Consider the following 13,249-nt stretch of genomic DNA (forward strand, 5'->3'; position numbering starts at 1 on the left):
TTGTAACTGTACTTTCGAGGCTAAGAAAGACAAACAAAAAGCAGGTATATGTAGTCATTGTTTCACACAGACAGGCAAAGAGCTGGTTATACTGCACAGCTTCTAAGGGGCTGTAACCCGAGGGAAGCTATCTTCGCTCTTTCCGCAGTCACCAGAGGGAGCGAAAGGCACATGTTCGGGATAGTGGGAAATTGAGGATACAAGCTAAAGGTAAATGTGCCATGTGGAAAGTCACATGTATAGACAAGCATATCCCTTGCAAAAACGCAGTGTGAACGTCAACAGACACAGTAAAGCAAAATGTCCAAGGCAAAGCCTCTTGCCCACCAAACAGTGTAGTTAATGAACAATTTTACTTTTCGTTTATAAGAGAAACATGGTTCTTCCGTAATAGAGTAATGTGCAAGTTAAGGGGTACTTCAGTCTGTGCAATGCACAATATATCGTATTTACCCTTGTTTTATTTTTGGAGAAAACACTGTAGTTTAATGCATTGTGCAGCTTTTTGTGTAGTGCTAATTTAATAGAATTATTTCAAAGTGATTTCAATTTGGCAGTGAAGGGAAATATGACCCATTTAAGTAGAGAGATTTCCTAAGGGTGGCAGATATTGGCCAAGGGTTGAAGCTAGGTTATTCGGTTGCACAGTTTGCAATTTTTCAAGTTTCACACCACACATGTCCACATTACATCGTTAGTTTTACACTAACATAGAATTCCTATCAAACGATAAACAAAATAGTATGGCCAAGTAGAAGATTGCATGCAGTGTTTTTTGTCACTGGGTGGTGTGAGAAACCTGAAGGTGTCTCCCTATCAAAACATCGAGGATCTGTCTTCCAGGTGGCCAGGAAACGGCCATCGCTATTGGATCCTATTCCCAGGGGTGGTCCAGTGAGGGAGGATCACCTGGAAGGGGGACCTCGGGGAGTGGGAGTGGAAAACTGATGGGTGATGTGGGGTACATTTGCAAGCCCTAACAGAAATTCCCTTCAACCAAAAAAAGAAATGCATTGGAATAATGCCGCAGAAGCGGATGCACTGTTCTTCCCTTTGCGCATGTGTGGCGAGCACTGTACACTGCCACCCAAAGAATGGCTCTGCATTGTTTATTTCAAGAGTAAATCATCAGAAAATGACCTACGCTCAGAACTGCATCACATTTACTGCTCTGTCCTTTTGAAATACTAAAGCTGTGCATGACATCCAAGTCGCATTTGCAATGTATTCTTTCTTCATGTTAAACAACACAAAGTTGTGCCCTTCCTGGAAACACACCCCTGCATGCTTTATTTCTTCAAATTGCCAAGAAACGAGGCAATATATCTCAGGAATGGCATTGCTACTGAAAAATAACTGGAGGAGCAAATCATTTTGTGTAGTCATTCAACTCAGCTTGTGTTTTCTTTTGCAGTGAACCATCGCGCTTTATTTGCATAAAGAAAGAAATGACATGGTGTTTTGCTTTTCCATGTGAAAGATCAAAGAAATTCTTGCCAGCATCTCTCTGTGTCCAGAAACTGACGGTAGATGTAAAATCCCTACAGAAGGTCAATTAAAAAGAAACTGTTTGGAGCAGAAACCGCATTTGTAATTTGACATAAAAGAAAAATGAACACACATGTAAAACTGCTAAGCAACTCAGGAAAATTCTGTTTGAAAACTAAACGTCAAGTGACACCCTGTGCTTGCACAGAAATGTGATTGAATATGGTGCTTTGCTATACAATGTATGTTATATTTATTCCCAAAAAAGACTTGGTTTCTGTTAAAAGAAAAAAAAAACCTGGAACCAGCAGAACAGGTTTGGCCCAGGCACTTGCTTCAAAGGTGCCCTGCCTCCCATGGGAAAAGAGTTACTTCCACAAGTGAACCAGCCCCCATGGGTATATGAAAGGCCCAAAGTGTGGAAGTTTGCTGCCTCATCAGACTGGCCGGCATCCCTACAGAAAGGAACAAAGGACCCAAGGAAAACTAGCCTTTTCACCAAGAGGTCTGATTTCTTTTAACACCCCTCTCCAGCCCCAACTGCATGGCTTCAAAGGGCATCATGGAAACCCTTTGTTCAGACTGTCCCTGGGGAAGACAATTTGGCCGTGGTGGTTGGAAGGTCCGCCCACACCCGTGGCTAATTCAGCCCATTGAATTTAAAAGAACTGTTGTACATTAAGACATTTGTTTCAGCACCCTAAATAAGCAATAATTCGATATTATGCCAGTATTTTATGTGATTTCTAAACAAGCAAAAGGAGACCCAGTGCTAGTTGCTAGGAGCTGGGGAACTGGAATAGAAGGAAAAATGAATTTCTAGAAGTATAAATGATTAAGAAATAACACTTGGTGAAAATATGCAAAATAGTAGTGGGCATACATGTAGCCATTTGCAGAATTTTAAATATTATGTTTCTCCTAAAAATGGTGAAATTGTGCCCAAAAGTGATGCTACCTCACACAGAGTTGGCAACTGGACTGACCAATTCCATGTGAAATATGGAATCTGCATATCTGTTCCTTATGATGGTGACTTTTGACTAGTATAGATTTGAAGTTTTGCTCCATAACTTACATTTGTAAATAGTAACTTTGGGGAAAACAAAGGAAGTTATAAATGCACACACATAAAATGATGTAATTTCCCCTGAACCAATCAACCCAGAGGGAGGAGAGAACACCAGAAGCCTGGCCTAATCCCAGTTGAGGGGTAAGTCCAGAGTACTTCTCCCCAGGGTGTAAAATTCTATGATGTTACTTTGCCTATATAAGTAGGAGACAGAGAAACACAAGAGATTCAAAAACTCAAAACCAGATTCAGAGGCAGCTGATTCCATCCAGGCAGGACCATCCACATCCAGGCAGAACCATCCCACCTGATAAAGCCATACCCAAGCATCCAGAGAGAAAGGAGGAAAGGCAGCTGATCCCATTTAGGAGAGCGCAGTGACCAGACCTTGACCATCTGACCAATCCCACTATCCACAATGACCAGATCTCTTGACCCCACTGTCCCATTGACCAGATCCTTGGCCACGCTGTCCAGAGACCCCTGCTGGCTGTCCAAATTCACAAACTCAAGCTTATCTTGTAAGTATCATATCACCCAGTACCCACACACTGAATAACACACACGTTTACCCTTGCATCCTATTCAAATCCTTTTCAAATCCCATACAAAATCCCAAATTACTAGTATCATCTGTTCACTTTTCCTTAGAAGAATTTGTGCTAGTCCATATCTGTTAGCATATTCCTTTTATCATTATTTCAGTTATCTGTGTAAATCCTTAGTACCATTTGGAAATAAATTAATTATTTCCCCTATAAGGAGGTACGCAGTGCGAGCTGGTTATGAACCCCTTGTGTGCAGTGCCTTTCTTTAATAATATAGTCATAATAAAATAGCCTCAGTAGAACCAGTCATTGGGCAACAAAAAACAAATGTGTCCGTGTATTTTGCTTTTCTCTAAATTCCGATTTGCCTTTTCCCCATAAAAAACCCAAACATAATCCCATTAAGAATATTCCCTTTCCCCAGAATCCTGCCTGTAATGCGCCTTTGTTTCTTATCCAAAAACTGGTTGATTTCCAATTTTGACAGCTAAGCCCCTTTTCTTATCTGCTTGTCATTTTAAAGCCAGTGTAAAATAAGAGTTGCAATTCTGCCGCATGTGTTTTCTTGTGCATTGTCTTCCTCCCAGAATTGATGTTCTTACCTGTGTCACGTTGCCTTGGTGCCCTGTTCAGTAGTCTGTAAGCTTCCTTGTCTCTTTAGTGCAGCCACACCCATTTTTGTCATAGCTATCCTTCTGAAATTTTAAACTGAGATACAAGAAACAAGTAAAATCTGAGTATGCCATTTTGCTCCTATTGAAGGTTTTCATTTTCTTTTCTGGCCTCCCATCTTGGGGTGGTGTGCTGAATTTTAAATCTGATTTTTCCCTCCTCTTTCTGACTCCTTGCCACAGCTTTCCATCCACAAATAATTTAGTCAGCAGGTGTTTGGGGAAGTGTTGCAGGGGGAGTGCCTAACATGTGTGTTATCTGTTATTTTGAAGAAAAGTAATTTTGTTTCCACTTCTATTAAAAGGTTTATGTATCCTATGTTAGGAGTGTGAAGTAACTGTATTGTGGGATGTGTGCATGTAAACTGCAACACCGTGGTGGCTGCTGCCCTAATTTTGATTTGCTTGATTTTCTTTGAATTCTAAAAATTTTAAAAAACTGTCATTGTTTCACACTGGCCAGGTTCATAGTCCATTGCGACACAGGGTATTTGTTAAGGTGGATGTGAGATGGGTTGGGTGGAATCAAGGATCAATAAAGATAAAAAAGTGTTTTTATTGTGTGCCACATTCATTGTCAGTGGAAAGAGTCCTTATCTTGAGTAAGCTTAATGTTTACACCCGTGACAGCTTAACTCAGCAGGCTAACTCAGTAAAAGTAGTGATACTTTTGGGGGCTAGAAAACGGTGTTACACTGTAAAAACCCCATCCCAAAACTCATATCATAGGTATCAGGACTGTGTGTAAAAATAAAGTAAAGTTAACCCTAAACTGTGCAAGGGCAGGGTACATATTTGTCGTTGCATAGATAATTAAATAAAGGAAGAACACTTTTCATGATGAGCATTGTCGAGATTATAATTGCTAGGCAGCACCTTCTGTCCAAACTATTCATTAGAGGGGAATGGACAGAGCAGGAGAAGGAAGCCTGGCTATCCAGAATGATGCAAAAGGTCACCTCCACAAGCATGGATGCGTGGCAGGACAATGGCCTGTTACATCAAGCCCTGACTGAGTTTTACATGACTCAGAATATCAAAGAGGCACAGCTTAACATGGTCCGACTCACTGCCTACATATACCTCCACATGGTGGTTATGGAAGAAAAATAGCAAGAAAGTATAACCTTTGCACAAAACAAGTCTGGCCTCGTAAATCAAACCCAGAATGAATTAAAACAGGTAGAAGAACACTTGCAAGAGAGCCACAATTCTGAGTCAGAGTTGAGAAAGCTCATCCAACATAAAAGAGTTGGCAGTACAGCAACTAACAAATTCAGAACAGGAGACCGAACTAGCTACATTAAAAGAGGAATGCCAAGAAAAGGTTGACTTTCTGGAAGAGAGTCAACTAAAATTGCATCAACAAATATAATATATCAGAGCCTGCTCAGAGCAGATAACCACTTTACAAAAACAGATTGAGAAATTAGAAGAGGAGAGTAATAAATTGATCATTAAGGAACTCCATTCCCAAACAGAATTTGACCATGAACGCCAGAAGTTAGGTGTTATAAAACTACAGAGGGATTACCTGACTAAACAGATGGGCACCCTGTATCAGGAAAGAGACGCAATAGGTAAGGAAGTTTGCCAATTAAAAACAGACCTACAGAAAAGAGAGTCAGACCTACAGGAACGGAATGACCTAAAACTGAGTTTGCAAAATTAATGGGGCATGTTGGACAGTTAGAAGGTGATCTAGAAGAGACCAGACTGGCCTAAAACGTGTAGAGACAGGAGATTCATCTCCAGCAACATAAATTGTCTCAGTGTTCCCAGGCAATACATGAAGCACAAAAAGACAATGAGACCCTTTGTGATGAGATCAGGGAACTCCAGAACCAGGTAGCAGTGCAGAAGAAGATAATAGAGGTCAGTCAAGCTGTAATAGCAGAGCAAAAGGCTCAGGTCTTTGCCTACTAGCAATAGGTAGGGGCTGAGAAGGTAAAACTTGGGAAGTTGGAAAAAGAGTGTGCTCGGTTGAATCAAAATTTGAGGGACCCCGAACAAATAGAGAGGGTCAGAGCCACCCCTGTTCACAGTGTGATGCCCTCTGTACCAAGGGTCTCAAACCCATTTACCAGCTTGTATGCCCAAGGTACTGCTGACTTCATGTCCACCAGTTCACAAAAACCTTGAACCATGAGGCAGCCAGACTTAAATAGGCCTAGCATGATTGAGCATCCCTGTTCAGGTTTAAAAATGTCATGGCTGATTAATCTGACCAGGAAAGCTCCTATGACGAGAACATAAGGGAGTCAGACGTTCAGAAAAATCAGCTACAAAGGAACCACTTGGTCCGCTTTGCAGAGAAAAAGGAGTCTGAGTTTAGGCCCCAAAAGAGTATGTTGAAAACCTCCACCCAATCAGGGAAGTGAGGGGAGTTCTCCACCAACCCTGGAAGCCGGGAGGAGTCAGAAGACTACTCTCCTGTGCAAAAGAGGAAGTCCAAGATGACTGATCTAGAGAGCCCAAGGCACAACAGGGGAGATGAGACTAGGCCCCATCATTCTGGGAGAAACTCCCAAGCTCAAACAATTAGGGAGCATCTAGAGGATAGGAATGGAACCTCAAATAGCAGCAGCTCTGATCCTGAAAGCAAACAGACTCAGATGCAGTGGTAAAAGAAGACTACCAAACAAAAAAGGACTCTGGTGAAAGACCCTGTAAGACAGATAAAAGCTATTAGACGTTTCATGACCTTGTACCATAAGAATGCCAAATATTCTGTCTGGGATCATCTGGAGCTATATGAACAGATGATGACATCTTTTGACATTAAACATGATCAGAATTGTATAGAATTGAAAAAATGGACGTTCTCTCCAGAGGACTCCAGCTTCTTTGCTGGGATGGAAGACCAGAACCACTCAAGGTGGTCCACCTACAAGGTGGCCATTTTGAAGCACTTCTCCATACACATAATCCCTCAGGAGGCCTGCAAAGTGGCCTACAATCTGCAGTGTGGAGAGGATCAGGCCCCAAGAGAATTTGTTCAGGAACTAAAAGGGGCTTTTGCACAAACTACTAGGCGTGTGCGCACGAATAGTAGGGAATTTATAGATACCTATTGTAAAGACGCCGGTGGTGGTTTCTGTATTTCCACTCTCTACATGGTAGAGGAGAGGCACAGAGGACCCCTGCCAAGATTCTCTATTATTGGTGCCTGGTCGAGCAATCAAGGCCTAGTTTCTCAGGAGTTGATGCGAGCTGGTTCTTAAGTACAGTCTATTCACCAAGCACCCACAAAGGAATGTCCACACACTATATCGGTTACAACACAGTCTTTATATAATTATTATTCAAAGGTGTATACAATATCACGATAACTCACGTTGTACTCCGAAAATCAACAATGGTAAATATATACAGTTCTAAAGTGGTACCATTAACGTTATCAGATCTCATTAAAGTGCATACAGTCAGAATGACACACAGATCAAATAAAGAGGAAACCAGCAGTAGAGAGAGGAAGGAAAGCAAGATGGTTGAACACTTGGCAGAATACTGGCCCCGTACCACTAGACACAGTTCTGTGTGGAGATCCCCCCACCTGGGCAACCTGTAGAAGAAAGATATAAGCCCAGACCATATTTTGTTCACACTAGACTTACCAATAATTCTGCAACCCCAAAGTACCTGGTGTTGTAGAGTTCCTCGTTGGGGAAACGATGGCCCTTCTTGAGTGTCATCCCTTTAAGGCAGGAGTCATGGGTCGTCGAACGTCTGACAGAGAACAGGACGAGCTACGACGGTATAGTGGCTGCGTCGTTCCTATCGGTGCTCGTTGACGGGGACGCGTAAACATCCTACAAGGAAGACACGTGCGGGGCACCTCGATAGTTCTGGACCGCAAAGAGTTTGAAGAACTGCGGACCAGCAAGGCCGTCGAGTCGTCAGCATCTCTGTTGTCTTTGGGTGGCGGGAAACCCACCGGCGGATGCTCCCTGGTGCGTCGACGGTCAGGCCTTCTCCAGCAGGATACAACGGCGATGATGCGGACAAGAGAGTCCAATGAATCAATGAAGTTCTTAGGCAAAACGGGAGCACGGCGGCTCCAGTCGGCGACGACAGTCGTCGACAGTGGGCGACAACAGTTCGGGCGCTTCTCCTTTTAGTTCCGCAGCAGTCCCTGTATCAGGTAGGCAGCCTGTCGAAGGATTGTCTACCAGGGAGCTTTGACAAAGATCAGTGGGGGCACGATGGTCCCTCATAGCTCGGGAAGAGGGCGCCTTACCAGGTCCTCTCTGGGTTAGTCCTTGGAGACACAGCAGCTTTTTGATTGCGTAGGAGAGCGACAGCAATTCTTCTCTTCCAGCAGGGCTTCAAGGTCAAGCATCAGTTTCACTCCAGTTACTCTTTGTAGGTTGGACTTCAGCTCTGAACACTTCTGAACACAATTCCTAGCATTGAGAGGTCCCCAGATATACTGTTGATCTCCCATTCATTCCGCTGGGTCACACTCAAGCATCCAATCACTACGAAGGGCATTCATGCAGGCACGCAACCAATCAGATGCATAGTGCATTCAGGCCATTCACTTCTCTCCAGACACTCACAACAAGTTATGTGTATTGGGACAAGTACCCAGCCATTCAACACGCCACACTGCATTCATACCGGTTTCAGGCAGGGCTGTCTCAGTCATTGTGTCAACCACCAGATACTAGACACCCACAACATAGAATGCGTATTCGTCACACACTCCATTCACCCAGGTCCCACCCACAGGCGTACCCACAACATACGGTCATTCGGAAGGCTCCAGCCAGTCTGGTCAGCACTTCCCCACACTACAGTCAGTCAGGGGGAAGGGACAGAGTCAGGGCTTCCCGGGACTTTGGGAAGATCAAGGTAACAGGTGATGGAAGGCAAGAGGCCATAGGGGCCATTTTGTCTCCATCAGGAATCTACCGATTCCAATGACAGGGCCTGGGCATCGCAAAATGGAGGAAGCTCTGGGCACCAGTCAATTCAGCACAGAGCTTCCACCAGCCCGTACCCTGCTCTGTGGGTCACACACAGGTGCCCAAAAACATACACTGGGGGCACAGGGTTGTACCCCCTCCCATGGGTGCCATAAGGGTATCCCATGGGTCTGTTCACCAAAACCAAAGGAGAGAGCTGCACCGGCAGGAGTCCCACATGAACGCCTGCACAGAAAACATGACAGAACACGATAAAAAGCACCAAAGGACAAGGATACAGCGGCCCTGTCCCTCCGATGCATTTCCAGCATCACACCTATTTCATGCACTCCCAAAATACATCTTGACACAAAATCAGAGGCAGAGAAGACCTTCTGACCAATCACAAACAGGTGGGAGTCAGGTATGTTACCCCACAAATGTACCCCTTAACTCTGCCAATTACACCAGCACTAGGTTCAATGGCAACACTCCCATCTTGGGGTATGTTTGGACTCCCCGGCCCAGTGGGGGATCCAATCAGGTGACTAAAGCCCCAGGAAAACTCCCTAGTAACCTTCCACATTCTGGTTGAAGCTTCTTCCCCAGGTACCCTCTAAACCCCAACATCCAGGACAACCCTCCTTACTCTCCTCGCTTTCAGGAGTCCTGACCTCCAAATACGGGAGAGGGGAGTCAAAAGATAGATGGAAACCCCAAGTACCCAGGTTACTCCGGGAGAAGGGATTGTTACCCTTCCCGAGAGCAACCCAGAGTTGATTCAAGACCCCCGTACGAGCCGGAGCAGGTGTCCTAACTCGAGTGCCAGGTCCAGAACCTAACTCAAGAACTGAGTTGCATGTTGAGGGCTCAGCAGAACCCTCAGATGAACATTGCGGCTCAGAATAACTCAGACCAAAGCGTCTGGCACCCAGGAACCCAGGCAGAGAACACCGAAAACCAACTTTTTCCAGAGGAAGGGGTACAGGAGGAAGGCGGATGCAAAGCCCTAGAGGAAGCTTCCTTCCTCACCCGTGAAAAGCACCTAGACACCCCGGAACCAGAACTTAAATCTCCTGTCCCCAAAAATCTGCAACCCAGGGAACAGAGGGTGGGTAGGAGAAACAAAGAGATAAAAAAGATCCATTTTGTGGAGGAGGTTAGGGTCCTCCAGTTTGAAGGGGCAGAATCCTTGTAGGATTCTGGGAAGAAAGTCTTCTACTTCAAGGATGGGGGAATTTCTTCCAAAGAAAAATGGGTCTCAAAAGCCCATAACCCAAACTGGGTAGGTGTGAGTACTGATTCAGAATCCCCCATCCCTTAACCCCAGGAATGTCATCCAGAGAACATAACGATAAATGAAGGGTCCTCCCCACAAACCGGTTCTAATGACTGTCTCCAGGTAAAGGCGGACAGCGCAGAGCTAAGGGACAAAGGGGATTCCGAAACCTTGCCTATTTCAGGATGGCAAATTTTCTTTACAGATTCCTGAACTCCGAAACAGGAAACTGTCCAAAACCCCACAGTGTCGGAGTCCAAAATAAAGAAACTAACCGCCCAGCCGGGCCAAAATGCTCAGTTCCTTTGACCCTTGGAGGAGAAAGAAGGTAGGTTCCATGCCCCCGTTCAAGTGCAAGGGCAATATGCATTATTAGCACTGGTGGACACTGGATCCCAAGCCACTCTTCTGTCCAAAATAGCTTTTGAGCAGGTAAATTCAAGAAGGGGGGAGAAACACCAGATCCCTCTCACGCCTCTTCCTGGACAACTCCAGAACTTCAACAGGAATTAAATTCCCATCGAGGGGACTGCTGATCTGGGAATTAAAATTGGGTGACACAAGGTGAAACACCCAGTCATAGTCGTGACTCCAGTGGGAAACCCATGACTATTAGGTTGTCTCCCCTGATAGACTGTGTGAACAAGGTTCTCTGTACTCAGGCTAACCGGCCAATAAAATTAAAGCAAAGCATCATCTATGTCAGTCTAAATGGCACATGCCACATGGTTGAACAATGATCTGACCAAATTGAGTTCCATTTTTAAAACAATCAAATACCTGACATTACTGTAATTGCTGTAGGACAACAGACTGGTGATGGGAACTCCTCTTCATTACTGAAAATCAACCTTTATTCCAGTTTCAAGTGGCATTCCACACTGGAAGTAAATACCTTGAAATGTTATACTAATCCCCAATTTGAAGATCCAAGTCCTGTAGTGAAAAGTGATGAACAACCAGGTCCAAGCTTGGCTGATATTCAAAAAATGGGAGAGCAGCTGTTTCTACACATTCAGGTAAATGAGGGGGGAGCCTGTTCTCACCAGAGTAGGCCTGAATAGTGAAGATAGCTTCATCAGCGAAGAATTATTCAGGAAACTCCCAGAAGATCAGACCATTCCCACTATTGAATCGGTTTATCAGTGGGTATGGGGCCTGCAAATTCCCTATTCCAAACATATTCTGCTTCTGCAGATAGCACAACGAGGCGAGTAACACACTGCAGTTCTAGCGAAGGAAAAAGACGCCAGGAATTGAGAGGGTGGCGAGGAGAGAAGTGATGGTGTCATTTTTGTCCCAGATCCACAGAGCCTTTGTGGAAGAGAGAATAAGACAGCAAACAATAGCGCAAGTGTCATTCATCAGATGTCAGCAGTGCTAACGAACTTTAAATGAACTTTAAAAAAAGGAAGAGGATACCAGCTGCAGAGGGAAACCGGCACCACATGGGTGCTAAGTCAAAAGACTCTGGACAAGCCCAATATAAGGGAAACTACAACTGCCAGAAGGCCATAGGAGGGCCAGCGAAATAGGTAACAGTGGTCATGCAGAGGGTCGAGCAAAATCCCTGTACAATCCAAAGACTTTGATCTACAAGCACTATGAAAGCAAGGGAAGTGAATCCTGCATTGAGAGAAAGCAATGGTTGTGAATCCTGCATCAAGAGAAAACAAGGGAAGTGAATCCCATAACACTTGAGAGTGAAGTGAAAAAGAAGTAAAGAGGCATCTGAGCCTGACCGAGGGAGTTCCAGGGGTGAAGCCATCACCCAAGCAAAAGCCATTGGGAAATTGAGGGAGGAGAAATCCTGCAAGAGGCAAGAGGGGTCCGAGCCCAACTGAGGGAGATCCAGGGGTGAAGCCATCACTGAGAAGATAAAAAGGCAAGAGGGGTCCGAGCCAGACCGAGGGGGATTCAGGGGTGAAGCCATCACCCAAGAATATAAAGACAAGAGGGTTCCAAGCCTGACCGAGGGAGATCAGGGGTGAAGCTATCACCCAAAGTTAATTGATAAATGAACTTTTATATGTTTGTGGAATATGACACAAGAAGAGTCAGCACCCAGAAGAGGGGGACTCAGGGGTGAAATCGTCACCCTACCTGAGACTGTGATAAGCGATTGAGAAGGGTCGACTCCAAGAAGAGGGGGACCCTGGGAGATCCAGTCAACCACCGAGCATTGGAAACATTGTTAAAGGAACTTTTGTTTTGTTATTTGACCACATCAGGCCTCGAAGGCAAGAGATTTTCACAGGAAACAAGACTTGGCCATCGATTGTCCTGAGAACTGCCAGTGGAACCGTCTTCTCGTGTTGGAGAAGCGCAAGACCATACTGTGCTTCAAGTTCCCATCTTATCTCATGTCCAAATGTGGGGAAGGAAGACCCAGGGTATCGCACCCTGACATATTAAGAACACATCCTTTTCTTGAAAACTATCCCACACCCCTTTTTGTATTTTTTGTGATTTTTGGCAATAGGTTATATGGTAAAGGCCCTTTTTGTTTTGACACAACACTACTAGGACTGCCTTATTTTTTTATTTGATGGTCAACGCTTGTTCCCATCTTAGATTTAGGTTTAGAATATGCATTTGTCCAACCTGTATACAGAATGCATTGTTCAATAAACACCCTTGAACTGTGATCACTTGTGTTTGTCTTGTTGTCACCATATAAGTTCTTCACAGTGGCAGTGTCACTTTAATTTGCTCTGTGAATTTAACAGAGAATGAGGTGATGCTTTGGCTGGCTCCAGTTGTGCCTTTCCCTCACATTGTCATTCAAGCCGAGCCAGAGCCAAGCATATGGCTCTAACCACGCTCAAGACGGCTCCCTATGAAGCTTATGCACAAACACATTCACATCGTGGAGGAATACACAAGGTGTTCCCTGCACTGTGCACAGTACATAATACATCACAACAAGAATAGACATCTTTCACAATTGACAATATTTGCTCAACTAAAAAGCAATAAAGCTACCCTGCCAGTATGATGCACTATACGTCTGGCAAAGCCGTCGTTCATTGAGTTGAGAACTTGCTTCAGGACTCAGAATCTGTGTACAGACTCCTGAGGTTGATTAATTAAACATCCAATTTAAGAGTTTGTTTCCACCCAAAATATTGGCTAAGAATGACTATGCCATGTATGGCCTTCACAATAAACCGCCAGCATCACTTTTCTTTTCAAAATGTCATATCCTTCTGCTGGGGTCTCATGCAATGTCACAACAAAGAGTTACAGCACTGGTCCCATAAATCGGAGGAAAGAAGAGA

The sequence above is a fragment of the Ambystoma mexicanum genome, chromosome 2q (assembly GCF_040938575.1).
Source record: "Ambystoma mexicanum isolate Mex_15411 chromosome 2q, UKY_AmexF1_1, whole genome shotgun sequence".
Taxonomy (NCBI): domain Eukaryota; kingdom Metazoa; phylum Chordata; class Amphibia; order Caudata; family Ambystomatidae; genus Ambystoma; species Ambystoma mexicanum.